The sequence below is a fragment of the Mastigoproctus giganteus genome, chromosome 3 (assembly GCF_048544385.1).
Source record: "Mastigoproctus giganteus isolate SK-2022 chromosome 3, ASM4854438v1, whole genome shotgun sequence".
In the NCBI taxonomy this organism is placed as follows: Eukaryota; Metazoa; Arthropoda; class Arachnida; order Uropygi; family Thelyphonidae; genus Mastigoproctus; species Mastigoproctus giganteus.
Window position 1 is genome coordinate 99,656,624 of NC_143577.1, and position 18,220 is coordinate 99,674,843.

At 37.7% G+C, this 18,220-nt stretch overlaps 2 protein-coding genes across 3 annotated transcripts in view; one reads left to right on the forward strand and one right to left on the reverse strand.

Annotated features, from left to right (window-relative positions):
• Window positions 1-18,220, forward strand: part of LOC150088182 (solute carrier family 2, facilitated glucose transporter member 1-like) — a 345,132-nt gene that overhangs the window by 301,408 nt on the left and 25,504 nt on the right. The gene's annotated exons all lie outside the window — the stretch shown is intronic.
• Window positions 1-18,220, reverse strand: part of Scox (Synthesis of cytochrome c oxidase) — a 307,125-nt gene that overhangs the window by 94,201 nt on the left and 194,704 nt on the right. The gene's annotated exons all lie outside the window — the stretch shown is intronic.

Here is an 18,220-nt window from a genome sequence, read left to right on the forward strand (position 1 = left end):
TCTTTAGTTGCTTGCCAGACAGTTGGGGCCAGCTCAAGGACCCAGTTTCTGTTTTGTCCTGCCCTAGATCTGGTGGAGTACCTGGGCTGCACCAGGGTTTGCTGTTCCTGTAGTTGCTGGGGGGAGTCTCTCAGATTTCTGCTTATGATCTCTGTGGCTAAATCTTCTGGGGTTAGGTCCTTGTCTATGTCAAAGACTGATAGCAGGTCTTCTCTTTTTTGGCAGTTCTGTAGTCAAACCCAAGGTGGCAATTTTGGGAAATGAAGACATACAGACGATAGTCTGTACATCTTCGTTTCCCTCTGTTTCAATAACGAATTCTACATTCCTCGTTTTCCGGATGGACTTTATCTTAGTAGCTTTGAGGTCATCCTTTAGCTCCTTCATCATGGTTGTCTTTATTTCTTCACTGGTTCTCTTTTTCTGGGTGCCCTCTGTGGCCACATGTCTAAGCACAACCAAGTAGGGTGTCTTCAAGAGAGGTTGCTTCCTTTTTTTGGGGTCCGCTCTGAGTTTGTTTTCCCTGATTTTGGTTACTCCTCAGCATTTCGGCATATGTGGGAGCACACTGTTGCATTTTATTTGCCCTTCAATTTTTCATTTCTGCTATCCATATCAGCAAAGGTTCCGGATAATCGGATCTGCGGATTATCAGGATTATTTCCTTTTATCAGTGTTAAAATTGGCGGCTGTAAAATGCTGATGAAAATACCTGCTACATGTACTGGTGTTTAAAATTCAAATTTAGAGTTTAAGGGTTGGAGAGGCTTAGAATTGTGGGGCATGTTCACACACTTCTAAAACCTCCAATATTTGTCTTAAAATTTTTCTGAGTGGTTCCTTTAATAGAGGGAGCCATCCTCTTTGGGCTTTTCCAATTTCTGTAAATATTTCATATTATACTTAGCAAGCAGTTTATGCAAGTATTCCTGCATCTTTATACATTAGGTATCAGACTTAGTTGGCAATTATTTTCAGCTAGCATGCAATATTAAACAGCTTTGAAGCAATTCAAAGCTGTTTGGTCCACTCCAGGGCCGCCGCAAGTGGGAGGCGCCTCCGTAGCCAGGTGGGAAGGAGCAGCAGTGCGTAGCACACGCTTCTTGATTAGACCGGGGTTCGAGCCCGTCACCACCAAATACGGAGGATGCGGAAAGGTCAGGGAATGACCACCGCATATCTCGGAGCAATATGGCCTTAGTTGCTAATGCTCCTAAAAACTAAAATAACAAAATAACATAACAGCCGCAAGTGGGTAGACGAGGTAAGCATCACTTACTGGTGGCAGTTCGGGAAGGTGCCAAAAATTTTTTGACATATAAGTTGGACCTCTATTTAATGAACTTCTTTATAACCAAAATTTCTATTTAGCGATATATTTTGAATCATCCGTTGGTAATTACATTTAAATTAGTTCTATAGAACGAATAAAATTTCCACATAACGACCGGATTACGAGAAACTTGACTGGGAATGCATTGTTCACACCTCTGGCCTTTAGGCAATTAGTAATGCTACTAAGCACGAATTAAGAGCCAAATGGATTTGTTATGTTAATTTGCTTATTATCTGGATCCGTGTTTCATATTTATATTTTGTAGGGTTATACTCCAGAACATGGGTACAACCCCATACTTCAGCGAGAAAGAGAGGAAGAAGGCAGTGATAGGACATGAAGGCACCTCCCACTCACTGCTCTCCCCCTCTCCTGCATGTTACTGGGGGATATCACATGACATCACAATATGGCAGAGCTTAAATGAAGAAAAAGAAAGGCAAGTTTTTTTTTTTTAAAACAGCTAACAAAAATTAACACCACATGCAACCACTAATTCTTCCTGCATGTACATTACTAGATGATTTCACGTGCATTAACAAGAGAATTGCCCATGCACATCAACAGAAATGCTTCTTTTTTTTTTGTTTTGGGGGCTGCTGCCCCCACACTCCCGCTAATATAAAGAGAACCTGATACTAACAACTCATACAATTACGGTGAAAACATCAAATTGCCAAGAAACAAATTAAAAAAAAAACAAACAAAAAAAAAAAAAAAACCTCATCTCATCAGTCCACTCATGCCGGCTGGTACACTTCATCAAACATCCACACTGAAAACACTTGTATTCCAAAGCTATCAAATTCACACTCAAACATCATTCAATTACAGTCTTACAGTTTCCTTAGGTGAATGGAGATTTTAAAAATTAAAATTAATCAAAAAGTATTTACAATCGACAATGTCTCAATAACGAATCTCTAATTTGGCAATAACTTCAATAGAAAATGATCTTTTGGATTAAATAAACATAAATCAAATAATTAATAAATTTGAACATCTTAAAGCAAGGAAACAAATTTGTGTAATTTTCCTTTTATTTTATTACTGTGGGTACGATTTCTGTAATTTAGGATTTAAAGTTATTTCCAGAATTTTGCAATGATTTTTTTATTTTTGTTTTTTGTTTCATTATATTATATGTGAGATATGTTGTAATTCTTTTCTTTTTCAATTAATAATAATTATTTACGCCTTATTTTATTTTTTAATCTGAATATTTTGGGGCGGCAAATTTGATTTCACTTTCTGGCAGCACATAGGGTCGCAGCGGCCCTGATCCACTCTAATCAAAACGATTATTCTAAGAAAATGCTGCCAGCATATTACTGTGCTGGTTTACATAGGAAATTTTTTAAAAATGTTCATATCTCTAAAAATAGTTGATGAAAAGTCACAAAAGGTCATCTGTACATCCAGTACAATTCCCTCTTTTCTCCAACACCATTTGCGATTCCATGGAACTCACTATTCATGTGACTACCCTGGTCAAGGTACTACGGTAGCATTCCCATTTCCTTGTACAATCTTTGCTAGCATGGACAGGGATAATCAACTCCCTGTCCCTGCTACAAAATTCCTATATCAATGACAAGGCTCCATGACCACCTGCCTTGGCAGCCCGTCAGCCCTGCTCAGCGAACTTCATATTTGACTGCAGAACTACCCCCGGATTTTTATCACTTTCCACTTCCCTGATTGTAGTACCACACAGTTGGTACATTTCTCTTGGGTTATTGCTACCTATATGCAGTACTTTGCATTTGTCAATGTTAAACTTCAGTTGCCACTTCTCAGCCCATTTGCCCAACTTATCTAGATCCAGTTGGAGTAGTATGCTGTCTTTACTGTCATTAACAACCCTGCCAACCTTTGTATCATCTGCAAACTTCGACATTAATCCTGATATACCTTCATCCATATCATTGATGAATACAGAAAACAACAATGGGCCGAACCCTGGGGAACTCCACTAATAACATTTGCCCGGTGTTGATTGATTACCATTACCACTCTCTCTCTCTGTCATCTCCCACTCAACCATCTCTTTATCAATTGTAGAAACTTACCCTTAATGTCATATCTCTCCAATTTGCACAGCAGTCTTCCATCAGCAACAGTATAAAAAGCTTTCCTGAAATCCAAGTATATGATATCAAAATTATTTTCGACATTCAGTTCCTTTGTGACCACATCACAGTATCCAATCAGATTGGTCAGGCAAGACCTCCCTTTATCAAACCCATGCTGTGTCTTAACTATTACTGAAGTCTTGTCTAGATGATCCTGCAATGCTTCTTTAACCAGGGACTCCATTATTTTCCCTGGAATACAAGTTAAACTAACAGGTCTACAGTTACTTGTGTAGGCGCATCCGTAGCCAGGTGGGAAGGAGTAGCAGTGCGTAGCACTCGCTTCTTGATTAGACCGGGGTTCGAGCCCGTCACCACCAAATACGGAGGATGCGGAAAGGTCAAGGGAATGACCACCGCATATTCCCAGAGCAATATGGCCTTAGTCGCTAATGCACCTAAAAACCAAATAACAATAGTTACTTATTTTGAATCCCCTTTGTGAATTAGTGATACATTTGCACACCTCCAGTCTGTGGGGCCTCCCCTGAGTCCAGGGAAGCTCTCATAATTATGGATAAGGGTTTGCTGCTTACTTTCTTTGCTGCCTCCTTTAATATAACTGAATAGATCCCATCCACCTCAGATGCCTTCCTTTTGTTTAACTTCAACAATTTATGCTCCACTTTGCTCTCAGTTATTACAAAATCACTTAGCTCCCTGTTAGAGTTTGATAAAATTCTGGCATTCCCCTCCTTGAATAACTCCTGATGTTTGAATGTAGATGCAAAATACTCATTCAGTTTATCAGCTACCTGAGCATGATCATCAGTATCAACCCACCTGTGTTAAGTGGTCCAATCTGATTCATCCCTTTCCTTCTAGAGTTTACGTATGTGAAGAACTCTTTGCTGTTTTTCTTTGCATCTTTTGCCAAAGATTTCTCATAATCTGCCTTCGCCTGATCTCCTTTATGACTTGATTACAGACAAGCTTATATCTGTCATAGGCTTCTGTGTTGCCTGATAATTTATATGCATCCCATACATTTTTCTTCTCTGCCATGAGCCTTATTAATTTATCTGACATCCATTTAGACCTGAACCTTTTAGAATTCATAGAATTCTAAAAGGTTTAGAATGTAGAATTCTTAAAATTCAACGTTGATAACATCATCAGTTGATCACACTGTACAGAATTTAAAAACTGTCTGAGACCCCTGTAGTCACCTTTCTGAATGCAAAAGCCCTTCCCTTTAGCCTTGATGGTAGTTACATCTTTAAGTAATTGCCATACCAATAAATTGTGATCACTGTCACCCAGTGGTTCCTTTATCTGCAAATTCTTAATGCATGAATAATCACTGCTGATAATCAGATCAAGAGAATTACTCCCTCTGTTTGCCCCTCTAACATGCTTCTGTAGAAAACAGTCATCCAATAAATATAAAAAAGTCTTGCTAGTGTGCGTGTGACCAACCCACAAGTTCCAGTCAATATCTGGAAAGTTAAAATCCCCCATTATAAGACATTCTAATTTACTGGCCCACTCTATTTCTCTGCACAATTGCTTATTATACTCATCAGATTCATTAGGCCTATAACACACACCTACGCTCATTTTTCCTCTCCCGGTGCTTATGTCACGCTAAACAGACTCAACATTGCATTGTTCACCAACATCAACTGGATGCACTTCCTAAGATTTTATGTGTTTCTTAACTAACAGCATAACCCCTCCTCATTTCCTGTCCTGTCTATCCTTTCTGTGCACATTATACTCCCCAAATTCCAATTCTGCACTGTTTATATCTGTGTGACACCATGTCTCTGATATCCCAACAGTATCTGCCTTTGATGTCTTACCTAGCACTCCAAGCTCATCAAATTTATTAACTATACTCCTAGCATTGGTGTATATGCAAGTATACATGCACCTGTTTCTATTCTTAGTAGAAACAGGTGCATGTATACTTGTCTTCTCCCACTCAAACATCCTTTTATCCAGTGTAGCAACTTTCTCTTAATGTCATACTGCTGCAGTTTATACAGTGGCCTTCTATGTGCAACAGTATCAAAAACTTTCCTGAAATCCAAGTATATGATATCAAAATTATTTTTTGTATACAGTTCCTCTGTGAGTACATTGTAATATCCAATCAAATTGGTCAGACAAGACTCCTGCTTAATAAATTCATGCTGTGTCTGAACTACAACTGCAGTCTTGTCTAGATGATCCTGCAATGCTTCTTTAACCAGTGACTCCATACTTTTCCTCAGAACAGAAGTTAAACTAACAGGTCTGTAATTACTCGTGTCACCCTTCGATCAACTTTGTGAATTGGGGATACATTTGCACTTCTCCAGTCTGTAGGGACCTCCCCTGAATCCAAGGATGCTCTCATAATTATGGTTAAGTGTTTTCTTACTTCCGTTGCTGTCTCCTTAATATAACTGGATAGATCCCATCCACCCTAGGTGCCTTTCTTATGTTTAACTTCAACAATATCTCCTCCACTTTCCTCTGAATTATTACAAGGTCATATATCTTCCTATTAGAATTGGATAAACTTCTGGTCTCCACTTCTCTACATTCTTCGTAATTATTAAATTAAACAGAAAAGCCCAATAAACCCACAAGTGCAAATTATTTTTACTGTTTTATGGTAGTGACCTCTAGTAACGTGTTTTAGAAAAATATCACAAATGCATTCAAAATTGATTCATATAATGTAACATATGATAATGATGAAAGTGTAGTGCAATTTCCATTATAAAAAATGACCTTTTAGAGAGATAAATAGCTTAGTTATATAGTGAAAATTTCAACTTCCTAGGTCTTGGAACGAATTAGCAAAAAAACAATGTGTTATTGGGTTCACATTACGATATTTTCATGATACCTCCATTTATACCTACAGGATGCAAAATACGTTTCCATGATTTTTTTAAGCTTCCACCAGCTGGCAAAAACTTACGTAAAGTCGAATTTCCATAAGTCGAGTATTATGTAAGCTGGAGAGTGGTTGTATACTTTCTTTATTGATTTATTATTAATCTTAAACAGGTGGGGATTAATGGTAGTGAGGCGATAACCTCTGCTTAAAAACCTGTTGGTTAATACTTCCATCTCTAAGATGAAAGTGATTCTTGCATTGCTTCTATTGGAATGAGCAGTAGCCTGGAAAGCAAAGTACTGGAGACTTCAAGGAGTGCTGGGAGTCATCATGGAACAAGTAAATACATGGGTTGTGTTAGGATAACTAAGGGCATAACATAATTAGGGTAACTAAGTGCATGTACAAGAATGCTAGGAGTATAGGAAATGAATTTGATGAATTTGAGGTGCTGGTGAAGACATCAAAGGCTGATATTTTTGGGATATCAGAGACATGGTGTCACATAGAGATAAGGAATGCAAAACTGGAATTTGTGGAGTACAATGTGTACAGAAAGGATAGAAGAGGAGGAGGAATAATACTGTTAGTTAAGCAACACAAAATCTAAAGAAGTGCATCCAGTTGACAGTGGACAGTGTAGTGCTGAGTCAGTTTAGTGTGACTGGAGAAACCAAGTTGAGAGTAGGAGTGTGTTATACGAGGGGGTATCAAAAAGTTTATACCCTGACATAGATAAAACAGCAGTAGGAAGATGCCATTTTTCATATAAGTTGTGCCCATTTTTTTTCAAAAATTAACATGTGAAATTTCATTCCTGTAGGTGATTGTACACCAGAGGTGGAGCCCAGAATCCATAGAAAGGACGCTAGGGTTGAAAAAGTGGGGTATCAAGCAGTGATCAAGTTCCTGCATTTGCAGGGCAAGAAAGCTCAGGAAATTGATGAAGAAATGAAAGTTGTGCATGGGCAGAACTGTACATCCTATGACACTGTAAAAAAGTGGAAACAGGAGTTCCATTGCTGTTGTACAAGTGCCTTTGACAAGCCAAGAGAAGAAACACCATCAACATCCACAGACAGTGAGAAGGTTGCAAAGGTTGAGCAGCTGGTGCTGAGTGATAGACATGTGACAATTCATTTCATCACGGTGCAGTGGAAATTAGTTATGGGTCTGCCCACAGCATTTTACATGACCATCTGCACACGACTACGGTCTCTGCGTGATGGGCTCCAAGATTGCTGACGCCTTTGCAGAAGCAATGTTCTCACCAACTGTTGGGATTTGTGCTACTGCAGCACCCATCCTATTCTCCTGACCTAGCACCGTCAAATTTCTTCTTGTTTTGAGAAATGAAGAAGCCATTGTGTGGACACTGCTTTGATTCATTTAAGGAAGTTATTAATGAAGTGCAATCATGGTTTCAGGCAAAAAGTGCAGACTTCTATGATCAAGGCATTAAAAAACTGATCCATAGATGAGAGAAATGTGTTGCTATACATGAAGAGTACATAGAAAAGGATTAAAGATCCTGTGAAGTTTCACCTTTCTAGGGCTATTATTTCTAGGTAAGGGTACAAACTTTTTGATACCCCCTCATAGGCCTGATGGTTCTGATGAGTACAACGAACAAGTGTACAAAGAAATAGAGTGAGTAAATCATATTGTCTTATAATGGGGGATTTTAACTTCCCAGATATAGACTGGAACTTGTGGGTTGGTCACTCACACACTAGCAAGACTTTTGTGGATTTATTGGATGATTGTTTTCTACAGTAGCATATTCGAGAGGCAACCAGAGGGAGTAATATTTTGACCTGGTTATCAGCAGTGATTCTTCATGCATTGAGAATCTATAGATAAAGGAACCATTAGGTGGCAGTGATCACAGTGTACTGATGGGAGATTTACTTAAAGATGTTGTTGTTGTTATTTGGTTTTTAGGAGCATTAGCAACTAAGGCCATATTGCTCGGGATATGCGGTGGTCATTCCCTGACCTTTCTGCATCCTCCGTATTTGGTGGTCACGGGCTCGAACCCCGGTCTAATCAAGAAGCATGTGCTATGCACTGCTGCTCCTGCCCACCTAGCTATGGAGGTGCCCCCTTAAAGATGTAATTACCATCGGGGGTAAAGGGAAGGGTTTTTGCTTTCATAAAGGTGACTACAGTGGTCTCAGAGATTTTTTAAAATGCTATACAATGGGATCAACTGATGATGTTACCAACAGCAAATTATAAATGGGAAGTATTCAAGGATTTAATCCTGGAAGCTACTAGGCTTTTCATACCAGCTAAGAAATACTGTTCAATATATAGGCTTAATGGATGTCAGATGAACTAACAAGACTCATGGCAGAGAAGCAAAATGCATGAGGTGCATATAAATTATAGGGAGACACATGCCTATGGTAGATATAAGATAGTCCGTAATCCAGTCACAAAGGATGTTAGGCAAGCAAAAGCAGATTATGAGAAATATTTGGCAAAGGATGCAAAGAAAATCATTAAAGACTTCTTCACTTATGTAAACTCTAGAATGAAGGGGATGAATCAGATTGATCCGCTTGACATTGACAGTTGATGAACATACTGAGGTAGCTGACAAATTGAATGAGTATTTTGCATCTACATTCACACACGAGGAAGTCTGTAGGGAAGTGGAGGCCAAAAGCTTATCCAACTCTGGCAGGGAACTAAATGAATTTGTAATAACTAAAAGAAAAGTGGAGGAGAAATTGTTGAAATTGTACATAAGGAAAGCATCTGTGGTGGATGGGATCTATTCAGTTATATTAAAGGAAGCAGCAAAGGAAGTAAGCAAACCCTTAACCATAATTATGAGAGCATCCTTAGATTCAGGGGAGGTCTATATGGACTGGAGATGTGCAAATGTAACCCCAATTCACAAAGGGTGACAAGTAATTACAGACCTGTTAGTTTAACTTCTGTTCCACGAAAAAAAAATGGAGTCACTGATTAAAGAGGTAATGCAGGATCATCTAGACAAGACTGCAGTTATGGTTCAGGCACAGCATGGGTTTGTTTATTCTTGTCTGACAAATTTGATTGGATACTATGATGTAGTCACAAAGGAACTGGAAGCAAAGAATAACTTTGATATCATATATTTGGATCTTAGAAAAGCCTTTAATACTGTTACACATGGAAGACTGCTGCACAAATTGGAGCAGTGTGGCATTGGAGGCAAATTGCTGCTATGGATAAAGGGATGGTTCAGTGGGAGAAGACAGAGTGGTAATCAATGGACACTGCTCTTCATGGACTAATGCTTTAGTGGAGTTCCTCAGGGTTCAGTGTTGGGTCCATTGTTGTTTTCTGTATTTATAAATGATACTGATGATGGTATATCAGGCTTAATGTCCAAGTTTGCAGATGATACAAAGGTTGGCAGGGCTGTTAATGACAGTAATGATAGTACACTATTGCAACAGGATCTGGAAAAGTTAGGCTGATATATGGCAACTTAAGTTTAACATTTACAAATGCAGTGTGCTACTGTGTGCCTCAGAGTAGTAGAGAATGAAAAGGACCTTGGGTAATTGTGCAGTCAGATATGAAGTTTTCTGAGCAGTGCAGACAGGCTGAAAGAGTAGCTCATAGTGTCTTGTCAATGATATACAGGAATTTTTCTAGCTGGGATAAGGAGGTTGATTGTCCCCTTGTATAAGACAATGGTCATGCCACACGTCCATTACTGCATACAGGTCTGGAAGCCTCATTTTAGGAAGAATGTAGAACTGCTGGAACGAGTACAGAGAAGGGCAATGAGATTGGTGAGTGGAACAAAGGGTTGCTGTTACCAAGAACGGCTTAAGTTCTGAAAATTGCAGTGTCTGGAGATTAGACACCTGCAAGGTAATATAATTGAGGTGTATAAGGCCTTGAATGGTTTGAGCAAGCTCAATGCTGATGAAATTCTTCCTCTTGCTCAGATTACTTATCTGAGGGGGACATAAATTCAAATTGAGACAAGTCAATTGTAGAAGAGATGTGCAGAAATTTTGCCTTTAGCCAGCAGTTGATAGTTGGAACAAACTTCCATTTGTTGTAATGGAGATTAACAACTTAAATAAGTTCAAGGCAGAACTAGACAAACATTTGGAGTGAATGGATGGGTGAAATTGGAAGGGTTTTTTGGGCTGATGCTATATAAGCTTGATTTCTTGAATCATATGCCTCTACTAATACTAATGCTAAAATTGCAAGCAAAAGAAGGGTACAAAATATCACACAAATCAAAGAAATCCATAATAAAAAATACTTTATTTCTATACCATACACCAACAATGGCATAAGCAACTTTTAGTAGACTCTTGAAAGATACAGAATTTAAAACTGTAGCAAGACCTATGCAGAAACTACATTCTATACTAAAAAATTGCACTGTCCTTTCTACTTTTCCAGTACAAGTAAATGACCTCGTACATAACATTTTGTGTAGCAAATGCGACTCATCTTATCAAGGTTCAACTCAGTGTATCCTATATTTGAGAGGGAAGCAACGTGCCTTGTCTGTCCGTACTTCATGTGCAATTTCATCAGAACTGGATTTTCATGTCATGAATGAAAATCATACATTTCTGTTTAATGAGGTAAAAATTCTGAACATTAAATGCAACTATACAAAGTTGTTAATCACTAGAACCAATGGAAATCAAGTTACAAGAAAATTCTATCAATGTTCAGTGTTCCTGTCTCATTTTGGATTCATTTATTCTTTAAAAACATTTATATGCAGCGCCAAGACAAATAATCTCCTATTGGTATCTTGACACACACATACTTTGTCTCATTTCCAAACCTGTGATCAAGACGGTCAGTTGAAATGCCTATTCAGCTTAAGGAGGGAAAAGTTTCGTTAATTTATTTTAATTTATTTAATTGCTGTGATTTTAATTTATCTCATTGTCATGATCGGTTCTTTCGTTTTTGGTTAATTTTAAATATTTTGACACAATGTCTTCTATCACTCAGAGTTTCATGGGGGTGATTTGATGTGTGTTTGGGGTCAGGTTGGGGTCCTTTGCTTTCGATTCCAAGGTATGTTGAATCATTCATGGGGCTGTGAGTGCAAGAGTTCATTAAAATTATTTTAGCCTTTTATATTTGGAGAGTGTCGTATTGAAGTTATTCTACGGACCAGATTGAGGTAATCTCTCTTTTATTCTTTAAAAATATTAACATACTCAAAAGAATGTAAATTTGATTTACACCAGATCTAATTCTCACTGATTCAAATATATGGCTATGCTTTATCATCATTTTGTACATAGCTTAAAACTTATAATAATAACAGAAAACCAATTTTGCAAAAATGGCATTATTATTTGAACGTCTCATGAATCCTTTCACAGTGAATTTCAGTAGAGTGCCACTACCTAAACAGCAGCATTTCAGAGATTGTCTCTTCATTGACGGGTGAGTAGGTACACCGATTGTAGGAGCTGACAACCCAGTTATGATTTTATTCTAGACATGAATTGTTGAGGAGGCTTCCATCCTGCAGTGGATTGATAATGGCTGCTGCCTTTTTTTTTTTTTTTTTTTTTCTCCCAGTCTAGTGAATTGGGGAAAAAAAAAAAGTGGTCAGTTTGTTAAAACCATTTTAAAGCTTGTCCTCTTAAAATGTAAGGAACATTGGAACTCGTTGTGGCTTCTGTCATAACCTCAAAAGTGTGACCTATACAGCATGATAGAAGAGATAAGATGCTAGAGTTCTGCTCAGGAGACTAAACATAGTTTTCATAATTTCAGTTTTCCAATAAACAAAATAGTGGTATTACACCAATTACTACACCAAGTATTCAACTACTGCTCATCCCGGATGCCCAAATTATTCGCTGTATGATTCCTTTTGCCTCAAAGGTGTTACTTGTGCATATGTCCGTTCTGATATTCCCTGTCAGAGACTTGATAATTTGGAATCTTCTCTCTTCAATGTTCTCTGGCTTAAAATCTCTCTACCTCATTGTGTCAAATTCATCTGTTGTCTCTACTGTACTCTCAACTCCACTAATCACTTGGAGCTCTTTGACTTCCTCTTTTTGCAACTTGACTTTCTCCAGTCCAACTTTCCAAACAACCAGGTTATTTTCCTTGGTGATTTTAATGTTCACAACTTAAGCTGGCTTCTGTTTTCTAGTCACACCGACCAACCCAGCTGGTCAAGATACTGAGGCTTTTGCAATTACTAATGACCTTGCACATATTGTTCATTTACCTACAAGAATACCGGACAATCCTAATCATACAGCCAACACGCTTGATCTTTTTCTCACAAACAATCCTTATAAGTACACGGTCGAAGTGAGAGGTCCTTTAGGCACTTCAGATCACAACTTTGTGATTATCTCTTCTCCAATGGAGCCTTTCTCTTATGGCTATTCCCTACCTCGTGTTGTTTGGCATTACAAGAATGCAAAATGAGATGACCTGTGAGATTTCTTTTCTTCTTTACCTTGGTCTGTTTCAAAACTTCTGATGTCAACATTTGCTCAGATCGTGTCAGTGAAATTATTCTTCTAGGAATGGAATCCTTTATTCCACACTCGACTTTAAAATCATTTCCTTTGTCTAAACCTTGGTTTTTCAATACATGTGCTAAGGCTGTTCAAGAGAAGAACGTTGCATATCGTAATTGGCTTGTTTCTAATTCTTCAGTTTCATTTTCTGCCTACACCAAAGCTTGCAACAATTGTTAAGCAGTTATTAATCAGTCCAAACTAGAGTTTGAATAGGCTAAGAGTAGAAAACTTGCTTCTTTCCCTAACGGTAGCTGAACATTCTGGTCTCTTGCCAAAGCTACTGGCTGCAACTTTTGCCCATCTCTGCTCCCACCTCTGTCCAAACCAGATAGATCTGTTGTCACTTCAGCCAAGGATAAAGCGGACCTGCTAGCATCCCATTTTTCTTCCAACTCATGTATTAATGATCTTGGTAAAACACCTCCCACCATTCCCAACACGCTCCATTCAATGCCTCCTGTGGTCTTCCATCAAAAGGATGTCAGAAGGATTTTGACAAATCTTGATGCTAAGAAAGCTCCAGGTCCTGTTGGTATTTCTTCACTTGTTCTCAAAACCTGTGCTCCTGAACTTACTCCTATTCTTTGCTGCCTTTTTTCACTTTCTTCTTCCAAAGGTGTTTTTCCTTCTGCTTGGAAATTTGCTCATATCCAGCCAGTTCCTAAAAAAGGGTGACAAATCCCTCTCATCCAATTATCGTCCCATTGCAATTACTTCTACTCTTTCTAAAGTAATGGAGAAATCAGTTAACCGCCAACTCTTAAACTACCTAGAAACCTTCCATCTGATCAACAATCGCCAGTATGGATTCCGCCAGTGTCGATCCACTGGTGATATTCTGGCTTATGGTACCCATTTATTGACTAATTCAATGGAAAGGTTCGGTGAAACACAAGTAGTTGCTCTTGACATCTCAAAGGCTTTTGATCGTGTTTGACATAAAGGTCTTCTAAGCAAGCTTCCATCTTATGGTTTGCCAACTGTTTTTAGTAATTGGTTATGCAGTTTTCTCTCTGATCGCTCACTGAGGGTGATGGTAGATGGCTCTCTGTCTTCTAACTTCTCCACTAATGCCGGTGTCCTTCAAGGTTCAGTTCTTTCCCCCACTCTTTTCCTCTTGTATATTAATGACCTTCTTCCATTGACTGGAAATCCTATCCATAATTTTGCCGATGATAGCACATTGCATTCCACTTTCCATTTTGAGAAACCTTGCCCTGCTCAATCAGCTTCAACTTCTCTAAAATCTGCTACCAGTTCCTTAAATGCTGATCTTCTGGTAATTCTCCAGTGGGGCAAAGACAACTTAGTTGATTTCAATCCTTCGAAAACTCATTCTTGTCTTATATCTCGCAAAAAGGTTTCTTCTGCTCCTATGCTTATCTTTGGTGACACTCCTATTTCTAGGTAAAATGATATATCTCTTTTGGGAATTACCCTGACTTTTTCTAATCTCGCTTGGCACAAGCACATTAGAAATATTGCTTCCTCTGCATCTAAAAAACTTGGTTTTCTCTTTCGCTCTCGCCGTTACTTTTCTTCCAAACAGCTGCTCACTCTGTATAAATCGCAAATCTGCCCTACCATGGAATATTGTTCACACGTTTGGGGTGGTGCCCCCAAAACCTCTCTCTCAGGCTTCTTGATTCCATTCAGAAGAGGACAGTTAGGTTAATTAATGATTCATCTCTAACAGAGTCTCTCCACTCGCTGTCTCATAGATGTACTGTTTCTGCTGCATGCCTCTTCTACAGATACTTCCATGGGCACTGTTCTTCTGAATTGGCTTCTATAATTCCCGCTTTCTCTCTTTCAAAACAGTCTGAACACGTGCTGCCACCAGCCAACATTCATTTACTTTCCAACTTCAAACTCACAGACCCAACTTTTCATCTACCTCATTTATTCATTCAACTGCCGTTTTCTGGAACAACCTTCCTTCATACGTATTTCCTGACAATTACAGTCTACAGAAGTTCAAGTCCAATATCAACAAATATCTTCTTTCTTTCATCTTCTCAACCTCCAACCCAAACGCGGTACTAAGTACTATAGGTTCTAATACCTCTCGTGTTTGGGGTTTACATAAAAAAAAAAAAAAAAAGTGATGAGACCGTTATTGCTTGATATTGCCTGTGACTCCGAGGATTGCCTGTTCCTCTGTGATGTAGATGGAGATGCCATGCCTTAACTCTTGCTTATGTTAGTTCAAACCTGGGTAATCACCTCCATTATACTATGTACAGTGTGTTCTGCTCAAACTTGCATTTGAAGATATTCCTAATTAACAGTCCTACTATCATGAAGGATAAGCAGAGGATTTGTTTGCCACAGAACAATAGAACTTTGTTGAAATTCAGCCCACTTGACTCACAAATGACATCTGAATATCATCAACTCCATAAGCATTTTAGACTTAAAGTAGCAACCCTAGTTGTCATAGCTGGAAGAATGTGACAGTCCTCAGGGACTATGTTGTTCCATGTCTTCTAGTACAGAAGACTTCAATATTCCAAAATAACATATAGACTTTTATGCCTATATGTTATTTTGGAATATCGAAGTCTTCTGTATACCTATCCCCACAGTAGTATCTTCCCTTCCATTAGAAGGGAAGATACTACTGTGGGGAAACCTATTGCTAGCCTCAATAGGTTAGTTCAATTTTCAGTTGAATCTGTAGATAAATCCTATGAGGTGAATATTTTAGGAGTCAAAACTGATCGTTTGTTATTTGGTTTTTAGGAGCATTAGCAACTAAAGCCATATTGCTCCGGGGATATGTGGTGGTCATTCCCTGACCTTTCTGCATCCTCCATATTTGGTGGGCACGGGCTTGAACCCCGGTCTAATCAAGAAGCGTGTGCTACGCACTGCTGCTCCTGCCCACCTGGCTACAGAGGCGCCTGTCAAAACTGACTCACTAGTCTATTGACCTCACGTTTGTTACTCAAGTCTAATGTTTTTCCAAAAACTCCCTTAGAGAAAAGTTTTATTTTTTATCTTTGGTTAAAAATAAAATAAAAAATTATTAATGCCAGAGTAAGTAGGTTTGATGCCATTGTCAATTAGTTTCAGTTTTTTCCTTTGGCCCCTGACTGGAAAATTTTGACCCCTTCCTTTACAGGAAACTTGATAGTCACTAGCATTTTCCTCTCCATTGGTTATTTTTGGACATCCAGATCTGTTTTTGTATACTAGGTCATTTTTTAACCCACATATTGGCAGGTGATAATTTTTTTGCATTTTTTTTTTCCATTTCCGAAAAACATTTTTATTTATTTATTTTATTATTTTTATTTTTTTGTAATTTAGCTTGAAATACACCATGAATGATTTTTAACTAATCAATTACTTAGGAAATGTGATTTTAAAAAATTTTGTTAATGAAAAATTTGAAGATTTAAAAATGTTTTTTTTAGACATGTTATTTTTAAAGAAACAAAACTTTTATCAGTTCTGCTGAAAAAGACATTAATCATAAAATATAAACAAGAAACTATTACTCACTTCCATTTTCCATTTCAGAAATCCATTAAGGATGCAGAAATTCAAACTTACATATGCACATGCATATGTTTTGTTGAATAAAGACGTAAGCAGATTAATAATAATTGATAAAATAAATCATTTACATCGATAATAATCATGACAAAAAACACATTTTGTACAACAGTTTAACAAAGAATACCCAAATTTCTGTAGCAGAAGCTTAAGCCAAATCGACCATCATAGCAGTTTCATCTTTAGCATTGTATATTCTCAAGAATTGTTCACTTCCAAAAACAGCTAAAATATGACTTTGTCTATATTTTAGCTGAAGGTTGAAGGTTTTGAAGGTATTAAAGGTTTCAGTCATTAATCTTGAACCAATAATTAATGACCAATTCATATTTTTGAAGTTCATATGTAAGGTACTGCACGGATGTTGCAGCATTTTTTGTGTATATTTTATTTTTATCCATTTAATTCAATTTAATGGTTCTATTGGTCATGTTTATGATTAATTTTTCATTAGAGGGTGCTACGTGCACGAGTCAGGGTTGATCATTGAAGAAGTTCTTGCCCATGCTTTCTTTTTGGCTTCAGCCTTCATTGGTCAAGTACTTCATACAGTGGTCTGCATAGGACCACAGCCTTTTGGCAGGTTTAGAGGTTTTTGAAATATTGCATCCCTTGGTTGTTTCAGATAATGTTGCCCTGTGGTTCCTGAAGAGATGGGAAGGGGAGACTCCGACAGAGGAAATCCTTCTTTATTCAATCATATATTTTAATTATGTACAGTTATCTCAGCAAGCAATGTATACCTTCTAACTGTTTACAAAAATCATTTCTTCTATTTCAGTGCAGCACAGTACAGTACAGTAGAAGGCAGTTATCCAGAATAATTTGAAAGGCTGATCTTTCTTCTTTTTTTAATTAACGGTAGTACAGTAAACACCGGTTATAGTGATCACATTTGCAAATTGAATTTTGATTATAATAAGCAAAATATCAAATTTACCACCCATCTATAACAGATTGTACAAACAAAAAGCCCAATAAACCGAAAACTGCAAATTGTTTTTATTGTTTTATGGTTGTGACCTCTTGAATTCCAGGTGGCCTTCAAAAATGTGCTTTAGAAAAATATCACAATGACTACTGCGTTTTCTCGGAAACCATGAGTGAAGTTCAGATTACCTTAGCTCCAGATTCTGTAAGAATAATATTGGCCCGAAACTGTGCAATTCATTATTTTTCTCAATTTTTTACAGTAAAATGTGAATGAAATGAAAACTCATAGTTTTAATATTGCAACAAAAAGCTGAAATTATTAATAGAATTAGAAAAGGCGAAAATTTAGGAAATATCTCCAAAGAGTTTAATGTGGGGACTTCAACAATTTACAAGAAAAATTCCAATGCTATAACAGAATTTGTGTTGATTATGGATAGTGAAGGAGGATCTAGCAGGATAAAGACTGATGTCGAAACCTGAAAATGCCACTTTAGAGAGTGCACTTTATTTGTGGTTTCTTCAGAAACAAAGTTTAGGTGAACCAGTGTGTGATTCAATGTTGTATGAAAAAGCATTGGATTTTAATCAAAAATTATGAGGTAATGAAGATTTTAAGGCAAACATAGGTTGGCTGAAAAACTATAAAACCAAGACAAGGTATACATGAACTAGATATTCAAGGCTTTCTGCAGACAAATTGGCAGCCTTGTAAGTTTGCTTCAGTTATAGCAAATTACGAGAAAGAAAACGTTTATAAGGTTGATGAGATGGGCTTATTATGGAAAGCATTACCAAGAAAAACCCTAGCCACTAAAAGAGAAATGCTGCACCAGGTTTAAGATGAGAAAAGAGCATGTTACAATTG